We start from the raw sequence: 21,086 nt of genomic DNA, 5'->3' as shown, positions 1-21,086 counted from the left end.
TATCAGACAAAGCTTGAATAAAACGAAGCATTGGCAAAAGTAAATGGGCAAGGTACCCTTTGTAAAGATAGTAGGAGAAAGAAAACAACCTAAAAGGTTACTGAAGATCAGAAATCACCAACTCTACATACTGTAGTTTTATTGAATTAATTAAGTTCTGTTATGTGGATTGAATTCTTAGAAGAGCTGCAACTAAAAAGCTTAAATTTAAATATAGTGAAAAATGTTAATCAAAGGTTTTCAGAGCCTACGTCTACATCTTCAAATGACTGTGTACTGACCAACCAACAAAGATATCCAGTTTACAATGATATACAAAACCAGAAAATCTTCACACTGGAGAAGCTGGGACCAACAAATGTTTGGCATTTTTGCTTGAAAAATTACTTAAATAATGAAAAGATTATCAATACTATCAAACTGCTTTTGATCGACTAGTCAATTAATCAACTTCCGTTTCAACACTAACCCTAAGTAATGTTTCTTCTTGATAACCACTTTCGACTTGCTTTAGGGGGTACAGCCGTGATATTGTCCTGAAGAATGCCTTGTTTAGTTTATTATGAGGTTCAGCCAGTGTCTTTGTTGGTAAAAATAATAAGTAATCAGTTTAGAACCAGTTCAGATCAGTTGAGAACCAGTTTCCACTCTCACTCCAGCTTAATATTTTTTACTGGGACCAGCGCTGGTTTCTCTGGTAGGAGGCTGATAAAGACCAGTTCAGCAATTCCTTTATCTACCAGCAGATGTCACTGCACACTAAAGAGTTACACACAGTTCTCTTGGTGTCAGTGGAGGTCAGGAGATTGATCCAGAAGGAGGACACCCACGAGTGATTGGTTCAGAAGTCTATAGTGTTGAGAAACTGTGGCTTCCTGGGAGACTGTCCTTCTATTCTGCAGGACAATATAGGGGACCATTTTAAAATTAAATTCCATTATGCTGTGGGTTTCCAATGCTTTGCTATGGTTATGGTTGCCAAGTCATTCTACTCTACTACTACTTCTAAAATGAGGAACTCTCTAGTAGCCAGACTTATCTGGAAAATAGTTAAAGGAGGAGAGTCATGTAAATGCTACAACATTTCATTAATACAGTAAAATATAGTATTTACATTTTTTCTACTTATGCCAAATACTTTTCATCACATAGAACTATGTCTTGTATATTATTTTATCTACACAATTCAGCCTGACAGCTTTGGTATCTCATTTACAACAATTAATTTCAAAAAGTAATTTCTAAAGATGGAGCCACGTAAATGTGTGCAGGGTTGAAGGTAGCCCTGATCCAGGACTGTTGTCTTATGTATTACAGTTATGGGTAGCCATCAGAAACTGTTACAGGAGGAATGTTTAAAATACAAACTCACTGGATGGCAGGAAATCTTTTTAGCGATTAATATGGTGAGGAAAAAATGAAAGCGTGTGGTAAAGAAAAACAAATAAATCTTTAAACCATTGATTCATTCCCCCAATATTTCAAAAGTATCCACCAACACAATAAAGTTCCCATGTAGGCCAATTTTTAATGAACAGATGGCGCACAGGACTCATCCAGACCACATTCTGGAGATCTGTTCAGACTCATCAATAAAAACCAGTAAAACTGAGTAAACCAGATTGAGCTTGATAATGGGTATTTGTATGTTCCTGGAAATTTTTACAGCTGTAAGAATTGGTTTGTTTTTTAATTTGAATGGCCTGCGTGTTTATACTCAAAAAGTAAATAATCTATAAAAGCCTTTCTTTATTGTTTTTTTGTCAGCATTTTCAGGAAGAACAGTATTATTTTAATCCATTCATCCAATCCACTTATCTTTAAGATGGTCGTGGGGCAACTGAAGCCAATCCCAGCTGACATTTTGCTTGTGTGGTGCCATTGGAGTAGCCCATGTTATTTGCTTAAATTAGGTCTTTTCTCTCCTGACCTGATCTCAAGGTCACACATGCTGTTATATCATCTCAATATATACAGACAGGTGATAAATTAAAGGAAATAACAGTTTATTATTATCATTTTTACTATTACAAACCTGGATTAATAGATTTTTTGGCCACTTGTGTTCGTGTCCGCATGATGATGTTACTCTCCTTTCACGCTCAACCAACTTTGGAGCTTTAGAAAACGTAGTCTTTGACAGACGACTTTGACCAATCATTGGTCATTTCAGAGATGCACGTATATGTCCCTTTAGATGGTGAAAGCCAGATTTAATGGCGAAAAATACTGCAGGAAATCCAGCAACTTGTGATACATTTCCAAACACTCCTTTGCCTACATTAGCATACAGTACAAAACACGTCCTGGCGTCCTTCAGACATATTTTGTTCAATGCTAGTGGCAAAGAGGCATGCCGCCTCTGAAGCCTAGGTCACTCTGCCCTGGGGCCACTAAGTGCTGGAGCAGCGTCTTTGAGAAGACGACTCATGGCAAGAAGGACCAGGGTCTTGGTGAGGCTCACGCCGTGGACAGCGAGCCCTATACAAGGCATGAGGTGTCGCATGGGAACCGGACCGACTACTTCTGCTGCTGTACGAACTTCTGGGTTTAGTGGAGCGATACGAGTAGCACAGAGAGAAATGGAAGGTTTTGCATTGTTTATGTTCAACTGTTGCCGACTGCAGCTTTAAGGGTGCTGAGAGCGAAACAAAACCAGTAACCTTTTGGGTCATGCTGCAATAACACACAATAAGCAGAGAGATGCTGAAAACACACTGTAGAGCTGATTAGAACAACAGAGTTGGTGATAATTCTCTGTGGCTCGCTCACTATGGGCTACAAGACGTACTTCGAGGAATGTGATGTTCCTGTTTAAACATGTTGTTTGTGTGTGACATAAACTGATCTATCTTGTGTAAAACAATGGGATGTCAGTGTGGAGAAAAAGGCACTGAGAATTAGACATTTTCCAGTAAATTCAAGTGCCTATTATATTAGGTCTTGGAAATTACTGGACCCAAACATTTCTTCATTCTTGCTCCGCTGACAAAAACAATTCAAACTGTGAAACACACACACAGACACACACACAGGAATGATGAATGTGATGAAACCAATGTGAAAACGTGACGGACTGTGAGTGTTTTCATTGCCCTCTCAGTCTCTCTGGGAGGCCCCTGTCAAACAGCAGCCAGCTCTCAGCAGACTCCCAGAAACCCAACACCTGCAAGCTGCCTTTGTCAGATCCATCTTTACCTGAAACTGATATCTACAGACCACAGAAAATGAGGCAGAGCTACAGTACAGTACAGCGACGTAGTGCCGCGGATGGTTTGCTTCTCGACTGTTTTGTCTTTTTAAATGAAGACCCGTTTTTACTGTGGATGGGGTTGAGGGGAACTGCCTCTCTCTCTTTCTCCAGGAAACATATGGAACAGATCTGCTGGTTGGCCAGGCCTCGTTCTGCCACGTCTCACAGCCACACACACAAAGACATACACACACAGAAAATGGTCCTAACTTGAAGGTTTTTAACTCTCTTCACCCTCTGCTTTCACTCCTCTTACTCATTTTATCTATCTTCTCCCCTGTCTTCCACTTTGTCCTCCATCCATGCCGATCAACGTTATGAAGATGCTCCACATGTTAAAGTAGAATGCGTGTTAATTGTGTCCCAAGTCAGCTGCCGCCTCCTTCAAAGTGTGGACAAAAAGGGTCATAAGAGCTTAACAAGGTCTGACTCGTTCTAAGGGGCCTTCTTTTGAGTTTGTGTATCCTAATTGCAACAATGAGTATCCAACAATGTGTTTCCCCAAAGGGTTTCGTAATGGATAGCATTTTATGATTCCCCACATTACCTAAAATTAGGTGCTTTAACTATGACATATAATTAGTTATTATTTTTTCAAACTATACTATTGGCTTATTAAGCTTCAAGCAGCGGTGCTAATTCATACAGCAAAAGCCATATAGATAGATAGAAATACTTTATTTATCCCCAAAGAGAAATTATAATGTTATAGCAGCTGATTAAGAGTCATATATATTATACTATATTATATATATTATTATTATATATTTATATTAAAGTGAGTGAGGTGATTTTGTTTAAACCGTTGTCTAATAACTACATTAATGCAATACATCAGGAGCTCTCTGATTCTGCTCAGCAGGTGACTGATAGATCACATTGTACTTGTTTATTATTGCATTATTTGCTTTATAATTAATCAGAGCAGCACATCCCAGTGAAAAGTTTTTACAAGTTGGGAAAAGCTGAGACAAACTGCTCAATCATGAAGCGTGAGGAAAGACCCACAGCTGCACTGCAGGTCAGACAAGTTGAAGTTAGTTTGATTATCACCAGCTGAACAGCTGTTTTAGAGTCTGCATTGAGTTTAAAGTTCACACTGACCTGCTCTGCTTTGTATCTTTAATGGGTGGGATATATATATTTTCATTTTATAATTTTATTTATATCATATTTGCAACCACTCATCTTTTTCTCCTCCTTTAGTCACCTCCTCCTCACCAGGCCTCAGTAAGTTCTTTCAGGTGAAAAGCTCCTGGACACTTCTTCTGTCTTTAACTGTAAATCTGTGATATGTGTCGGATTTATTGGGCCTTCTCGGGAACGTGTCTACTTTAAAAGCTGTTTAACTGTCTGGAGAGGTAAATCAACTGTCCCTCTCTGCTGTTCAAATATTTAAAATCCAAAAACAACAAATTCAGATTACTTTTTCAAGCTTCTATCCTGTCCTCCTCTTTAGCCTCCCTTGCCGCTCAAAAAGCTGTGTATGATAATAATAACAACAATAACAATAACAATAATAATAATAATGTATAATAATACTAAAAATACGTCACCATCTCAGACCTGTAGATCCAACAGCTCTGTGGGAACCGCACAAATGAGGATCAACTTTACAATTTTATAGATTTGATTGCAAAGATCTTAAAGTATTCTAAACACAAAGTGTTAAATGTAAAAGTTTTTTTCAATCTTACTATAGTTTAGTGCTCTTTAAATGTAGATTAGTGTCAGATACAAAGTTCATAATCCAATCTAACTTGTCATAATGAATTAACTTTACACTGGCAGCTGAAAGGGTTTAATTTTCAAACTTGGCTGCACTTTGGAGTTTGGTTGGAGCAAAATGAGACTCAACTTTCTGAACTCGAGTTTGATGATAATTAAATATTTGATGCCTGGAGTGTCAGAAATATTTTCCATCAAAGACACTTTGGGAGAAACGTTGGGATTTTATGGTTTGCCATTTCTAACATTATCAACACGTTTGTCTTCAGATGGAGTGAATGACATTGGTTATACAGTGAGCCTGGAAGAAGCTGGTTATAGGCCAACAAAAGAGGCAGAGGAGGCACAGAGGGAGCTCAGGTTTCCAGAGTATAAACTGAGGACAAAGTGGGCAATGGTAGAGTCATTAAGCAGGAGAGGGCCACTACTTTCAGCCGCTCCGCTGATTATTGGAGACCCGAAAACCTCATCAATCACTTTACAACTCACTGATGAATTCAAGGCTACTGAAGTATCATTCTGCCTCCTAATTCTCATTAACTTTCCAGCAAGAAGAATGTGAGTGTTTCCAAATCTCAAATACTCTTTTAAAAGACTTACTACCCCAAATGTGCCCATCAAGGTGAAAGGTCACCCAACCCTGCTTCTTCCTGCTATCTCAAGCTTCTTGTCAAAAAGCTACGGAGGACTCCTCCCTCTGCAGACAGAAAAATTAGTGAAGCATTGTTGTATGGACCACTATGATGTACAATACGATGGTTCCCTCAATGCAGCGAAGCAGGAAGTTACCAACGGAGAGTTTGAGTAAAAAATGTCACCTTTGTTTTCTCTTCCAAGTATATTTGTCTAACCCAGGGATTTATTTCTAACTTGTGATCATCTGACTGTCTCTTGACCTGTCACACTTCTTGTTAGTGATGCCATGATGCCAGCTGCCAGATTGGTGAGTTCAGTATAGAAATACAAATTATTACTGATGAGACAACAATGAAAGGTCAGAACTACAAAAATAAGACCCAGGTTTTTATAAGCCAAAATCTGTAAAGATGTAGGCCTAATCATCATGACATAAAATACAACTTTGTTGTCGCCAACTAAAATGTAAAAAAAAAAAGCTTGTTGATTCAGTAAAACTTCTTCTTAAAAGTTTGTCTACACCATAGACAATAATATAGATGTAGTGATGTTACCCATAGGTTTCTAAAGAGCCGGTGTGAAGCACAGTCTGGCCGTTGCCATCTTGGCAACTTCTGACTTCACCGGCTCCCAGCTAATCCAAAAATAGATGTGGAGTGTAGATAGACCTGACGGAGGCCAAATGGAGCCTGGCTGCTGAAACCAGCCACCCAGGGTGCAAAATTAACATTTTGTGTTGAATGGCTAGTGAATGTTCAAATTATAAGCCACTTAACAGATTGTTTTTTTGGATGGTGACTGAAGCAAATCTTCCACCCAGAACTTACCTGCCACTCAAAGCGGGCACGTCCTTAATTACGCAAAATGTTAAGCATTAATATAACTTAAATGGGTGAATTATCCACTCCATGTACAGTTGAATTAGCTATAGAGACCAAAACAGTTTTTGACCCCAATCACCAAGGTCTTCACAAGGAGATTCAGTGATCCTGTTGTTCAGGTGTTTCAGTGTGAATGGAGATCTTCATCAAAATAACCTAAAAATACAACACAGACTGTTGTTGCATGTGAATAGCGTTGTCAAAAATGATCTGGATTAGTGAAGACATACAGTCTTAATCAATTTCTGCTTTAAGGATCAAATTTTTGGTTATGTTTTTAAATACACATGAAAAAAAACCCACATTTGATTATTTTGGGTTATGGTCAGGACAGTGAGTTCTTCTTAGTTCTTCTTCTTGTTTTCGGTCTTTCACATTTTCTGCAAAGTTAACAATTACAAGTCCAAGCATCAAACACAATAATCACACACCGTCTTTAGCCTACTGAAGAAGCTCGCCCAATCAGAGCCCTTCTCAACAAGCACATCATCATTTTTTAGTGCACAGCAAATCCTACACAGTTATTGCCAAAAAACCCAAACGACTAATGAGGCACAAAGTCTCCCCAGACTGCAGTGGACACTTTCAGAGAGGAATCAAACACTTCACAATCCCGAAATCACAGCAAAAAAAACCTGACAGACTAAATTGGACATTTAGTCTGTCAGCGCTCACTCAACACACATTCACGGTCCAAAAACACGCACACACAAAACTAAAACATACAGCACCAACTCATCCAGAGCAGAGCCAAGGCAAAACGAGGCCAGTGAAATTAAAATGTTTAGAGGCAAAGACTGAAAGGTCTGTTTGTTCATGTGAGAGAATCCCAGCAGTGATGCTTTCTGCAGGGAAAAGACTGACATGAAAAATGAGCAACAAGGACGATGAGCCAATTGCTGTCTGGCTCTGGAGTGGAAAAACCTGCACTATGATGAATGTGTGTGAGAGAGGGAGTGTGTGTGTGTGTGTGTGTGTGTGTGTGTGTGTGTGTGTGTGTGTGAGAGAGAGAGAGAGGGAGTGTAGATGTAACTGGGAGCATCAAAATAGTCAAATGCAAAAGTAGAAAAGCAAAAGTAGTAAAACTATATCCGTTAACAAATAATTTTTGTCTCAGAAGCGCCAGTTAAAACCAGTGAAATTAGTTAACAGTCATTAGTGTTCTTGTATGAAAAGTATGAAGTGGTATGTTTTATGGAGATAAACTCCAGTCGCCTGTTGCACCCGAACGTAGATTTCACCTTAGTTTGGAGAAAGAATACAACTGCGTTGTGTAACAGTTAATGTACCTTCGTACTACACTACAAATTAGGTAAGTTGACTATAATACACCGTCATAGAGAGCAACGTTTATCTAGGAGCTTCATTCAGGTAAAAGAGGAGAGAAATCAACTATAGAATAGTGACAGGAAAACTCACAACAACCTGTTTAATTAATAATAGTAATGTGTGAAGTAGCTAATGTGATAGAACAAATGTGTATCCATCTAAAATAACCTAATTATTGCATGACGCTAAAGTCATGTGAGTGAAGCTGGCTGTATCACACATAAATATGGTCATATAATACTGTAACATTAATAACAGTGTCTGGAATTCCCATCTTAAAGAAGCTACAAGGAATTTTCATTTTGTGTTGACAAAAGTGGTAGTGTTTCCACCTCCTCCTTTCATCTGATTTTTAGAGACTGTTCCAGTTAAAAACTCATTGTAGTATGTTTATGTAAATTAAGCTTATTTTTTTCCCTCATTTTTACTGAATGTATTTATCTGTAGTTTAGTGTACAGTTAGCAGTGTTTGGGGACTTTTATATTAGTTTTACGTGTGTGTATAAAGTGTGCATTTTTCTTGTACAATTTCATTTTGTGATTTAAGGCCTGTTGATGCACCTACAATATTTCTTTATGTGACAGTGACAAAAAAGACAGGAAAGGCCTCAAACCCAGGCCACTGGGGTAAGGACTCAGCCTTGGTACGTGGTACGCAATCTACCAGGTGAGCTACCCGGGGCGTCCTGAGCATGAAATGTTTGCCTACACCGATTTAATATCTTAAATTAAGGTGCATGCCTGTAAAATCAATAAATTATAAACCCAAATTGTGCAAGAAATGTAGTATCCTGCAATATTTAATCAATCTTTTGCTGGTCCTTGGGGCCAAATAAAAGATGATTTGAAGCTTTTGGTATTAAATAAATGGACAAAACTGCATTAAAAATGTGTAAACGGTATACTGTAGCATTAATAAAGGTACAAAGACAGACAGGAGAGAAGAAGTGAAAGAGACAGACAAACAAATACAGAGACAGACAGACGTTCATAGACAGAATTACAGACACTGTTATTTTAGCCAGTAGCGATCTTGAAGCAAGAGCTTTTGAAGAGCAGTCCAATAAAAAGAGATTTTATCCAGATGGAGTCTACTGCTGAGGAGACAGCCGTGTTCTCCTCATCAAAATTAGCACAGAGGGAAACATTCAAGACCACAATGTCCTATTAAACAGACATAATTACATTAACATGGGAACTTCCCAGAATTCCCCTGTCTTCACAAACACATGAAAAACGCATTGACTTTAACCGCAAACAATAATATAGATGAACTGTAACTGTAGTAGGGAGACAGAGTAGGCTACTGTACCACTGGCCGGGTATGATTCATCGACTGAAAAAAAGACTACATACCATTTTTACAGTCCAATACTGTACTGCACATCAATCTGCCTCGAACCTTAGCGTTGAGGCAAAATTAAAACAGATCAAACTGGTGTGTCCAATTGCTTTCAAGGCACTTTATTGTTGAAAGAGTTATGTACATGTGTATATGTGCCCTGAAGCAATTAGTTGATAAATCAACAAGTGAATTGATGGAAAATTAATCAGGAACTACTTCAATCGTTTGTCATGCGTCATTTCGTAGTTCCAACTTCCCAAATGTGAGGATTGGCTTCTATTCTCTCTCTTGTGCAATACTAGATTGAATATCTTTAGGTTTTGGATTTTTTTCCTTTTATTTATTTAACATTCTAAGACGTCATTTTTGGCTTGAGCAAATTATGATGGATATGGCTCACAATTTTACAGACCAAGAAATGAAGTAAATAAATGAATAAAAATAACCATTACAGCTCTAATTTACAGTGCTCATAGAAGCTTGGAGTTTAAACTAATTTTAGTAATAAAATAAACTCAAATTAATAACAGAATAAGATATCATGTTGAATGTAGGACTGCATAATTAATCAAAACACGATCACAATATTGCTTGAGGTCAGTGGTAAATTGCTGTCACCCAATCAACATCCAAACATCCAGCAAAGAATTCAAAAGACTACAGAGGCTACAACATATTGCATATGTGAGCCAAATATATGGCTCTGATTAACGCTGACAATAACAATAACATATCGAGTCAGACATGAGCCTGACAGTTTGTTTTTTATCAGTAATGACTTTATCATGAACAGTGTACAGACTCTACTGTTAGGATCCTCAAGGATCACAGGACTGAAGCTCTTACCTGCTGGAGTCTGGGGGCGGAAAAATGGTTTGCTGACAACAAATCAAACATTGTGATAGCCGTCTCCCTTATAACAATTATAACTTATAACCCTGGAAAAATGTTGTTATAAAGAGACTTAGTTGATAATTCCAGTATTTACGGTTTCAGGCAGTTGCATATGAGCTGTTTGACACCAGTGTGTAGCTAATGATCATATTCCTTATACTGTTTACATAAAGACAATATTGATTGCACTAAACATTTCTTGCGTGTCCCTACGAACAGCTGGAGAAAATCTCAACTCTGGTAAACAACTGTGACTCTTAATGGAAATGATCACTGTTTTGCAGTGTGGTGACAGTACCTGATAGTGTGCAACCCTGCACCTACAGGACCAGCACTTAGAACCAGTATGAGCCAGTTTTTTAGTCTTATCGTCTGTTTGGGCAAAGTCAAACATCAGAAATGTCTGGATAAGAAATTCAGTAGTCATGAGAAAACAGAGAACAACTATCCAATACACCAAACTCTGTGACTCTGGGATCCACTCAGCAAATAATACTCTACATATGTAGATCACAGGCTTTCAATTAGTCCCATCATACTGTCACTGAAGATGGTCAGCCAGCCAATAGTGGGGCTCATTAAGTTTAATGAGGAGCACTGACAAATGTTAACAAGCTGTTCGTGTTGGGTAACTGAAGAGACAAGACAACCTTCATTGTGCAGTATTTCAGATGGTGGAGACCTCACTATTATTACTATATTAACTAAACACTGGGACAGAAAGAAGACAAAGCTACATACTGTATTTTATATCTATATTGTAACATTTTCCACTCTGTGATGTAAAGATTCAATTGCAATTGAGAATGTTTTAAATTATATTGTTTAAAAAGTGAAAAGCCCTGCTGTTTGATGCTAGACCCACTTATTTTACATGGGTGAGTAACCTTGTCGTCAGTAAACCACTATCTTCAGTTTAGATGTCCGAGGAAGAAAAAGAAAAAATCATCCGTCTTTGCTTAGATCTTATCAACATAAACTCTTTAACTCTGAATCATCCCATCAACACAGTTTCATTTTCAGCAGCGTCAGCTCCAACAGATTACGTACGATATCTGGAAACACATGTTGACTCTGAGCTCCCTCTGTTTTTATGTCTCGCAGCAGGATCCAAGTTACACAAGGTGCCTTATAGTTGCGAGTAAGCCTTTATCTTCTGAATGATAAAGATGATAAATGCTCAGCAGGGACAGACCTAAAGACAAGTGAATCATTGTGTGAAGACTTTAAACACCACAAGATCACTAGAATAACCAAGGGTTTGATTGGGACTGATATTTAGTATTTCAAAAGATTCAAATTCAGCATGGATCACCTTTGAGCCAACACTTAACTGTCCCCAGTTTCTGTCTGGGAGAAGTAAAATGCCAGGAATGCTGGAATAATGAATCCAGTAGTCATCAGAGAACAGAGAACAACTGTCCAATACCACTGCACACTGGAACCCAGTCAACCAGTAATACACTCCATATGTCCCATACTGGTTTATTCCAAATCGTCATGTCTCAGTTGACAGTCTAATCAGAGTCATTCTCTTGTCCAGTACCAATAAACAGAGAAGACCATCAAAACATTAACACAACAGAGTGCCAAGTCAGTGAAAAAAATAAAAGATTTGATCAGAAGGAACAAAAGCACTTGTTTTATTTGCCAAAATATCTATACATAGAGGCTGTAAACATCTTTTTTTCAGTTCTTTAACTTGTGGATGTCTTTGGTATAAAACAAATTAGTACTAGTTTCTATAATTCAGGCATGCAAACTGGTCAGGGGGGGGAAAGGTGAGAGGGATGCAGGAGCAGAGGCAATTATAGACTCGCTACTCTCTGGGGGTATGATTGTTTTGAAAAATAAGCAACTAAATGCTAATTTCTGCAAACATTTCGTATAAATGTAAAAAAGTGTTGATCTTGCACTATTCTTTCCTGTAGTATAATTAGTAAGAATGAAAAGTTGCATTAATTGCTGATCTAGGATCAGTGTCATTACCCAAGATGTAATATTGACAAATATAAGAGAAACCTCCAATAATTCTTAAAAAGAAACCTTGGCACTAACATTAATTAGCGTTTACAAGCTAGCAAAATAGCCAGATTCCTTGTTTATTCATCTGGTCTATAATTTGCTATTGTATCCAAACGTGTTAAATGGAGGATAGGCTAGTTAATGTAAAAACTGGCAGCCATTGCCATTGATCCAATACATTAAAGATGCACTTGAAGCAACTACCAATGCAATACGATTCACCTCTATTGCAATGCAGTGCGATTGAACCCACTTTTATTCAACACAATTCAACTCAACATGATACGATGCAATTTAAAAAGATTATGATCTTATGCAATTCAGTATGGAACAGATAGTTTAATTGTATTTCTTTGGTTCTTCTTAAGCAGCTTAAGAAACAGTTTAAAGAGGACATTTCTTTTCGGTTTTTCACCAATGAAAAGATGTAAACAATTATATCCCAATATCATCCCATCCAACTCTTTGAATCTGGGCAATCACATTTTTAACTTTTCAAACTGAACATATAGGCTTTCTGTCCCTACTGTCTTTGTGGGCCCTGTTCTCCAAAGCACCTGAGAGATATTTACCTTTCACCTAACATGAAACTATATAGATCAGATATATATTGCTCTACCTATCAGCTGAAAGATTATTAAGGTATTTTATTCAACTACTTCTGTCCTGTCTGTCTGTCCGAGTCACCAATCAATGTTTTTGCTTCCTGATTATTACGTCTGGTCAGCGCGAGTGGGTGGTGTGGGTAAATGACTGTTCTTTGCTCCCATGGACTTACCCTAAACCTGGTGACAATTTTGGCGTTCCTAAAATTTACAAGAAAAGCGTGAGAGCCTACTTACCCATCTAAACTCTACATAAACAACCCAGGGGATCTCTTTTAAACACTTATGGGGATTTTGAGAGTTAATGGGGATTACATGCATTTACCCCACAATCCAACCATTAAGTTTAAAAGATGTCAATGACCAGTGATCCTTTACATCACACAAAATGCACATTTTTAGATTTCAGTTAAATTCAAGGTCCTTTATGTCTATAAACCAACTTCTTCTTTCTGTCCCTGCTTTAAACAACAACGATAATAACACAGACATGGCCACCCATCCCACTCACCCCTAGTGGGACTACTGGAAGACCCTCCTCTCTGGGTGATGTGTTTGTTGGAGTAGAGAGCTGACATTAAACCTCATGCTGAGATAAGAACTTCCAGCCTGAGAGAACCATGAAGGGCTCTTTATAGTAAACAGTAAGTGGCTACAAACAGACAGCAGACCCTGAGATGTCCACAACATGACATGAACCAAAGATCCAGAATAATTCTCCACAGCTGAATTCAGTGGCTCTTCTTGAAGTCTCAGGCAATCTAACCAAGCATAAACCAGAAGAGAACAGAACTCAATATCTACCCTAAAACTGTAAGGCCTCCCTTTGGCCTGGATATGGAATTAAAAGGAAAACAAAAAAAACAATATTCCTGAAGGCAAATAAATATCTTGAACTAAAGATGGAATATAAACAAAACCAGAAAGAGTACACATTAAACTCTGCATGTGGATTTTCTTCAAAATTCAAACAAGGACAACATTCTGGCATGGGATCACTGTCATATCAAACTTATTGGGAGGTAATTGAAAGCATGCTCCAGTCCAGGTCTGACATCAATTCCTAAACCTACACTAGTTTCAACCTAACAGCAATTTATCAGATGTCTTACACTGAAATTGTGTTGCATGACAGAGTTGATGTGAAACAGCAAACTTTAAATCCTAGCCTTCCTCCCTATGCATCCCCAACATCTGCTCTGCATCTGGCTCTGACAACAGGAACCATAGACAGTGGGCATACTGGAGTTTCCAGCAGCAGCTCTACAATCCTCTTCAATACAACTTCAGAGTGATACAATATACATCAAGCAAACAAGCTATCAAAGGAGTGGCCTTCAAAACAGATCTTACAGATTTCATTTGATCTGAACAGAAACAAACTGCATTTATAGTTAGAACTTCCCTGCTTTTAAAAAGGTCACATTATGGTTGATGTAAAAAAAAAAAAAAAAAAAATGTACCTATCAAACAAGAGTTTTCTCTTTTCCTAATAAAGATATAAAGTGGAAGAGGCCATTCAAAAGGGCAGAAAAACAATACAACCTTCGCCTTTAACTGCTGAGCTCTGGAAAAAATAAAAAGGTTGTAGACGTCAACTAACCTGTTGTTTACTATCTGTTATGTGGCCAACTATCTGTTTTCCCCATATGCAGCATAAGTACATATTTGAGGCCTCTTCAGATTTTCTTCACTTGTCTTGACCTGAGGATTAGGTGTGTGAGACAGGAAACGGATTTATGTGATAGGTGTGAGTAGAAACGTCTTTGGTAGAACTCTGTTATAGTAGCTTATGAACACCATTCATGGCGCACATTGTTTTTCTTCTTTATTTTATTTACCATTACCTATTCTTAGTTATTAAATTTAATTTTTTATGCATTTCCATGAAAGTATTTCTATATTTGTTTATTTCCTTACACAGCTATATATGTATTCTTTTGCCATTTTCTGTATTTTACATGGCTATGTGTATGTACTTATAATTGTCCATTTTTTGGTTCATGCTGAATGTCTATTGTTGTGGTAATCATTTTCTGAAATAAAATATGAATCATATAAAAAACCTAACCTGTTGTTTCTAAAACAAAAGTGGTGGTCTCCTTGTGGAGGCTGCAGTAATTCTGTTTTAACCATCAGGTCATGCTGAGATCCTCTGGGACTGAATTCCAAGGCTGAATGCCAGTATTTGAACCAAAGCTCGGCATGAGGAAAAACACTCACTTCTAAATTAAATAGAGGGACAGAATACTTCTCCTGGACAGGGGTTCACGTCCAAAATATTATAAATAAATTATAAAAAAGAACAGGCCTACAATAATATATACCTAAGAACTAATTTCATTTAACACTATGAAACAGGAAACTCACATTATCGTACAGATTATGTCCATTTAATATCAGTCAGCTCAGGCTCAGTTTTAGAAGTTGTGTGTTCATGTCATGTTTAGGACCTCTTGGGGGCTGCTGTGTGGCTGTATGCCATATGTAAGATTTTGAAGTAGGGATGTTAACGATTAATTAACGATCGATTAATCAATCGTTAAGAATTTGCTTGAGTAAGTGAAATGTATTCGATCGACTATAAAATAAATATAAACAAATCACGTAATGGTGCATTTTCAAAGCCTGTTCCACTTTCTGCGAACTGCAACCAGAGGGGGCAATGCAACTATTTTATGAAAACGCAGCCATCTTGGAGTCTGGAAGAAAGCAGTAACTTTGGAAAATGAAGCGGCGAAGCAAAGTATTATGTGGGACCATTTCGGACTGAAAAGAGAAAATGCTTCCTGAAAACACTATGATTCTGTGTTTAATATATAACAGAGCAACAACAACAACTGAACAATGTTCCTTTGAATTCTGGATACCTCTAAGCAGTAATCTACTAATCATCACTCAGTGTTAGCACAAAAGAACGGCAACGCACAGCAGGCAGAAAAAGATAACCCAATCAATCTGTTTGGTTATAGTTTAGTAGTTTAGTTGACAGCCAAGGATTTCAGGAAATTATGTATCTACTTTAACCAGCATACCATATCCCATCCTGAGGCACCATCACCTTGTACATCAACAGCAAGGAGGCAAGTCAATGAAGCAAATGCAGCTAGCTTCACCATTGATAACAGATAGCTGGACTGCCCTAATGGCTAAGAGCTACATGACCGTCACTTGCCACTCCATTACCGAGGACTGGCAAGGTGTTGCTTACTAGAAGCCTGTCGGGCTGGCACACAGCAAACCGCCTCAATGAAAAGTTAAAGGAAGCTGTGGAGAAGTAGGGGCTTGAAGACAAAATGACAGTGTGTGTGCATGACATGCAGGGAACATCACCGCAGTAAACGAAACCACCAGAGTGACCTGGTACAGGCAGGCTTGTGAGCCACTTCAACCATTGCATGGTCATCACTGAAGCCCAACAAAAAAAGGAAGAACAAATATCACTGGTACCCAACCAGCTCATCCAGTCCACTAGGACTCAGTTTGTGACATCTTCGACCAGCTAGTAGAGCAGAGGTGGTTGGCATCCTACCCGTCTGTCACCAAGCTGGATACCGCTGAGACACTGGAAGGTTCATGGTGGTTTTAGCCATTTATGTCTTAGCACTAAGACTGATCCATACAGTAAATGTTGCACAAAGCCAAAACTATAAGAAGCTTAAAATCTCCACAGAGGTTCACAGTTGTGCGATAATTTTCTGCAGGTCAGTTTGATTTCATCTCTGTTTAGTTTCACAGAGGCTAATAAGGGAGTTGAAAGAAGTAGTTTTGTGTCAACCATTTAATTTGAAAAACATGCAGCACTCATTACATAATGAGTCTCTGAGCTAAAATAAAAAACCTCACTGTCAGGTCTGCAGCTGCTGGCAGCAGCCTAAAGCTAGCGGGTGGGTATGTCAAAACACCAAGACACACAGCTCTCAGCGGTGGGTTAATACATCATGTCAGTTGTCAGCCAGACCCATGCAGACCAAGGCTGTTTAATGCCTAGCCAGGTGGTCCACTGTGTCGAAAGCTACTCTGCAGTCCAATGGGTGTCTGTGTGTGGAGTAAAGTCACTGACGTATGTTGTTTTGTCTAGGTTGGCTTCAGTATACCGTTAAGTATCGCTCCCTTACACCTGTCACCCTAAAACCCAGCTCACTGTCACGTCTACCACAGCTGTCAGAAGAAATAAGCCATAAAAAAAGTTAACTGTGATAATGATCGTGTTTACATGGGAGAAAAGTGGTGGGTTTGGAGCAGGAAACCTCAAGCATTAACAATACAAGTTAACCAGTTTTACCAGTTTGCTGAAAAACTGTATTTTATGAGTTTTTTGTTATCTGGACCAAGGTTCTAACGATTGAGGGCGTTATATGTTCTACAGACTATAAAGCCCGCTGAGATAAACTTGTGATTTTAAGCTGTATAAATAAAACTGACTTTAATATCAAGCGGAAAAGTGTCCAAATGGAACAAAAGAGACCAAAAGGATTCCAGTAACACTGATATGATACAGTATGGATGTAACACAAACAGAGTTTCTTCCTTTTCCTCTTCACAGTTTTAAAAACAATAATGGTTGTAAGTTAATTAAAGACAGAACTTTAAGTTCCGGACTGGACTGAGGTCTGAGTTGTTAGTGGAATTTCAGGTTAGATGTAATTGGTTATTGAAGCTACAATATTCAGACAATTCGCATAATGACAACTGTGCGTCTCAGAGCTGTATTAACTTACCACTACTACAAACAGAACATTACCTACTGCACTACTTCATACTGAAAGTATGGCTGCAGGATATGGTAAAAAAAAAAATCACATTGTGATTATTTTGACAGATTTTGGGATTGCGATATGATTAATGATTAGTGGGAATCATCATTTTAGCGCATTTTACCTTTATCTCGATATTGCCCTTGGCAAATTTGCGAAATTTAATTCGTTGTGCAGCCCTAATTAAAAGTATTCAACTAGTGAAACATTGGGTGTCTTTTACTGTGAAGCAGTCACAGAAAAAACGTTATGTATTTATACAGGTTAGCACTGACTGCTATAGTTCATCAACCATGCATCTACAAAACAAGATTTTTAAGTTTTTGACAGTGGCTCGGTTTCACATTTTGCAAGGATTAAATAAACAAGGAGCAGCCACAGTGAGGTGTTAGATGAAGCGTTAGATGAAGTGTTGCAGGAGACAGGCTGCACACCTCCAATTCCTCAGCAGGTAACCAACTCCTGTTACTGTTTCCTGCTGTTGTGTGGAAAACTACTCCCACCATGCGCAGCATGAAATCAGACCGCGGTTGCTTTTATTTTTTATTAAAAACACATTTGTTTGTTTGGTTGCACTGTAAACAGATAATCCAGTTGCCCCTTCCTGTGTATTAGGTAGGTTGCAGTAATTAGCTGCTCAAGAAGTGTTGATTTCAAATCAAAAAGGACAGAAAGCTTACGGATTACAATTGTAGGTGTCGTGCTTAAGAAACAAACTAGTTTTTATGTCAGCATGGCATCAGACCACATCCAAAGGTGAAAGAGTTTATACAGTAGTTGTTCTGAATGGCCATTTAGTGGAGAGGGGTATGACAAGATAACTGTAAAACTGGGGTTAACAGCACACACTTTCAGACACTTTCACTTTGAAAGCATTCATGGTATGTTACGAGTGGATCCTTGTTTTGTTTGTATTGTGCACAAGGACACACGCAGTTCGGGGACACACATTCCTTCTGCCAGTTTAACGTTATTCCTCTGATCAACAGTTTCTGGCAGTAACCTCTATGAAAAACGCAGTAGTGGACCAACAAAGCAAGGGAAGAACACTGCAAGGTAGTTAACATAAATACAACAAATGCAGAATTTTAAAATTTAACACAAGTGACTTTGTTAACAAGAAAACTTACACAATCACTAAGAATGGGTGGCCATTTGTATTTCTGATTTGGGCATCTCAATGAGCTGGACCAAGTTAGACTAAGTCCAGTCCAGTCTGGAAGAGAGTGTTGATAATCAGAAGATAAAAATCCTCTATTGTGTCTGATGAAGTTCTCGCCTGTCCATCTCAGTTCACAGTCCTTGTTGTTCCTCATTTATCCATCGGCAACCTCATCCAAATTGAGAAAGTTCTTCAATTTCTTTGCATTTTCTCTGAAGATTTCAGCACAAATGAACAAGGCGAACTGCTTTTAATATATGTCCATTTCTATTTTGGTACAAAAACACAAGGATTTTCAAGTTGCAAGCTTTAGAAAAAGGGCTTACTCATGTTCACATTCACAATGAGGTAGTCAACATGACAGGAATAATGTTAGTGTGTTGCGGGTGGCTTTCCCCATCGACTTGCTGCATTGTGCAGTGGAATACCAGTGAAACCACCCTGACAGCCCAAACTCTGCTATATAAAATTAGTGAGAGTAAAAACATTCTCCAGTTGCTGGCCCTCTTCCCAGAGTCGTAAAAGTTTAAAGGTGTTCATAATTGCTAACACACCTGTAACAGTCTGGGCTCATGTTCCTTGGATGTTTATATCTGGGCCCCCTTCTTTTTCCTCTCCTCTTGAATTTTGAAATAGTCACATGTTTTCTATTTAACTGGTTTGCCGTTAAACTTCAGTCTTTGCTCTTTCGCTCTGCTTGTTTATAGAGAAGTACTGCCTCTTGTCATGTTTTTTTTCTTTCATTTTACCGTGTCTAGGGACAACACCAAAAAAAAGCACATTCTTAAGAACTGCTCTGGGGAAGCCCAACATCTCTCTGGTTTGACAACCAAGGTTGAAATCAACCCAAGAACAGCTGGACCTCAGCAGCTGTTGAATAGACTGAGTGAACAGAGTCTCTTCTTTTTATTACTGAGAATCTCTTGGCCTTTCTGCTTTGGAAATTTCTCCCATACTTTTTTCAGCCATTTTCCAATAATTCTGTTTTTGATTCGTTTCTGGCGTTTGTTGTGTTTATCATATTAGCAGTTATTTATCGATGTGTTATTGCCTGTACAGCACTTCATAACTCTTTTGAAAAGCGAGGCTGTAGAGGTCTGATAAAAATTAAACCATAGAGATGCATTGATTAAAGGGATGAAAAGCTGAGATATGACTTGTCCAGAATGTTCTCACAATATCTTCCAGGGATCATTGTTCTGGTTAGAGTTCACGCAGACCACTGAGAACCTATTCACCTTTGTCGGTCATCTTTAGGAACATTTTTATTCTGTTCATCATGTTAACTAGTTTTATTTTGTCCTCAAAGTTGATGGGTTAGAAACAGCAAAAATGGGCAGTGAGGATTTGAGTGACTTTGACAAGGGCCAGACTGTGATGGCTTGACGACTGGGTCAGAGCATTTCCAAAACTGCAGCTCTTGTGGGGTGTTCCTGGTCTGCAGTGATCGGTACCTATCAAAAGTGGTCCAAGGAAGGAACCGGAGACAGGGTCATGGGCAGCCAAGGTTCACTGATGTACTTGGGGAGCGAAGGCTGGCCCATGTGGTCCGATCCAACAGACGAGCTACTGTAGCTCAAACTGCTGAAAATGTTAAAGCTGGTTCTGATACAAAAGGTGTCAGAACACACAGTGCATCATAGTTTGTTGTATAATGGGTTGCATAACAGCAGTGAAGAATGAGTGACTGTCTTTCAGTGAGCTAACCCAGCAGCACAAAGAGGCCAGAAATGGCAGAGAGGCAGCTAGGGGAAACAGTGTGTAGTTTCACCTGTAACTCAGTGAATTAAGGGTTTCCCTCAACCAAACTAGAGTTGGTGATTGTTGGAAGAGTGGAAATACTAACCAAGACAGTTTTGGTTAGCTTTATTTTGTTCCTGTTGAATCGGACTTAAGTGCTAGAAGAAACAAAAGAATACCAGTAGTTCAGGAGTCGGTTCACGAGTGGCAGGTGGATAAAACCAATCGGGTTAAAGATTCTGCCTTCTCATCACTAGGAGAATAGAGACCCCCTGCACTTGCCACAGACCAGCGTCAAAAAAGGTTATGGTGCAAGCCAGATAACTGAAATATCCACTGTTCGATTCCACCTGGAGACCTTTATTGGATGTCATACTGTAACATCTCGTCTCCCTCCCTCAGTTTCTTGACTTCACTGTCAGTTGTCCAATAAAGGCAAAAAGAATAATTATATAATATATAACAATAATAATAATAAAAGAACACCAAAGAAGTACATATACCTAATCTATTGTTGCACCAATGTCTGATATTGGTCATTTGTGTGAAGTTCATATAAAACACTCATTCAGAAATACAGCTAATGGGCCTCATAAATGAATCAGGGCTCCAGAGTGCAACCAATTTGGTCGCACATGCGACTAATAATTTTTCTTGGTTGCACTGGTGCACCTGACGCTGCCTGGGTTTATTACGCAAGCGTGTCATCTCTCTGTGTTCTCCTGTGACCG

The 21,086-nt window shown here is 38.6% G+C and overlaps 1 protein-coding gene across 3 annotated transcripts in view; it reads right to left on the bottom strand.

The window, feature by feature from the left end:
- Nucleotides 1–21,086, bottom strand: part of cenpp (centromere protein P) — a 91,326-nt gene that overhangs the window by 44,026 nt on the left and 26,214 nt on the right. The window lies entirely within an intron of this gene.

The sequence above is a fragment of the Dicentrarchus labrax genome, unplaced genomic scaffold, assembly GCF_905237075.1.
Source record: "Dicentrarchus labrax unplaced genomic scaffold, dlabrax2021, whole genome shotgun sequence".
In the NCBI taxonomy this organism is placed as follows: domain Eukaryota; kingdom Metazoa; phylum Chordata; class Actinopteri; family Moronidae; genus Dicentrarchus; species Dicentrarchus labrax.
The sequence above is the reverse complement of the archived record's forward strand: the minus strand, read 5'-3'. Positions and strand labels throughout refer to the sequence as shown.